Source organism: Trichechus manatus, unplaced genomic scaffold (assembly GCF_000243295.1).
Source record: "Trichechus manatus latirostris isolate Lorelei unplaced genomic scaffold, TriManLat1.0 scaffold00175, whole genome shotgun sequence".
NCBI lineage: Eukaryota > Metazoa > Chordata > Mammalia > Sirenia > Trichechidae > Trichechus > Trichechus manatus.
The window spans coordinates 3,937,930-3,939,510 of NW_004444111.1; positions in this window are offsets into that span (position 1 = coordinate 3,937,930).

Genomic DNA, 1,581 nt, shown 5'->3' on the forward strand with positions numbered 1-1,581 from the left:
GTTACAAACTGTAACTACATACCTGTCACAGAGCTATAAGCTTTATTATTCCTTTGGATAAAGACAATTAACAAACACAAATGGCTACCCCAATTACCAGGTGAATTTAACATAAACCATGTGTGACAAATGGTCCTGTCAAGTCCTCTTACTTGCGAGCTTACTTATCCTTTATCTTAAGAACGTGTATGTAATGTGTTCTATCTGCTGGCTGTAAAAAAAGGTGAGATCTCCTTCTGTCTTTACAATCTCTTTAACAGGTTGCCTGTGATGTGCATCACATTCTAGTTTAATGCTGATTTAATACTAAAACTATTTTCTCTTCTACTTTTGTGGAGAAATTTTTTGGGTTGGCAGGAGATTGTATTTTTAATTATATTTTCCTAACAAGAGCAACCAATTAAAAAAATTAAGACAAAAAGGAATGCTTAAAAGGTCAAGAGAGGAGCTACAATAAAATCCTAAAACATGTAATACAGGAAAGAAGAAGCAGAGAAACAAAAGAACAGATAGGACAGAGAAAAAACAATACCAAGACGGTAGGCTTAAACTCATCCATATGAATAATCACTGTAAATAGAATAAAATCTTCCGCTGTAAGCCAGAAATCATCAAAATGGTTAAGAAAGCAAGACCAAAGTATATGCTGTTTACAAGAAACACACTAGAAATATAAAGACATAGAGTAAAAGGCTGAGAGTACAAGAATCAAAGAAGATATTCCATGCAAGTTGTAAGAACCAGAAGGTTGATATGACTACATTAAGACTAGGCAAAGTAGATTTCAAGATAAAGAATATAATTAGAGATAAAGCAATACCTTCCATAGTGATAAAAAGGTCAATTCATCAGGAAGACACAATAATCCTACATGTGATCTACCTCATAACAAAGTTTCAAAATACATGAAGCAAAAAGAGAAAGAATTAAAGAGAGAAATAGACAAAGCCAGTTAGTTGGAGATTTTAACATACCTCTCTCAGCAATTAATATAAAAAAGACCCCCCCACAAAAAAAAATTAGTAATTATATAGAGATTTCAACGACACTAAAATAGTGAAACCAAGAAATTTTGCTATGTTAAAGAAGTAAGATTTAATGATATGAACGTTGTTATCTAAAATAAGCCAGGTCTTACTGTATAAATTTTGATATAATCGTGATGGGAATATTGTTGAGGTTCATGAAATCAACCAAAAGTTGGTGAGAGCCCTGGGGTCACAGAAATATAACACAGTCTTCATGCTCTGGGATGTCTTGATGCTGTGAACTCTCTACTAGTGTGACATTATAATATTGGCAACTCTGGTTTTTTTCCTAGTAACCTATGCCAAGCAGTCTCTAAAACAGCCTCTTACCTTTGGTAGAATTTCACCTCTTTGGGTAAGATGTGCAATCACTCTTCAGCCAAATCCAGCAGTTTCTCCAATGTTCCTTTCTGAGCAAGGAGTGAATTTCAGTCCCTTATGAATAAAGTTGCCAGATTTGGCAAATAAAAATACAGGACTCCCAGTTAAATTTGAACTTCAGATAAACAGTGAACGATTTTTCACTACAGGACATACGTATACTAGAAAACTA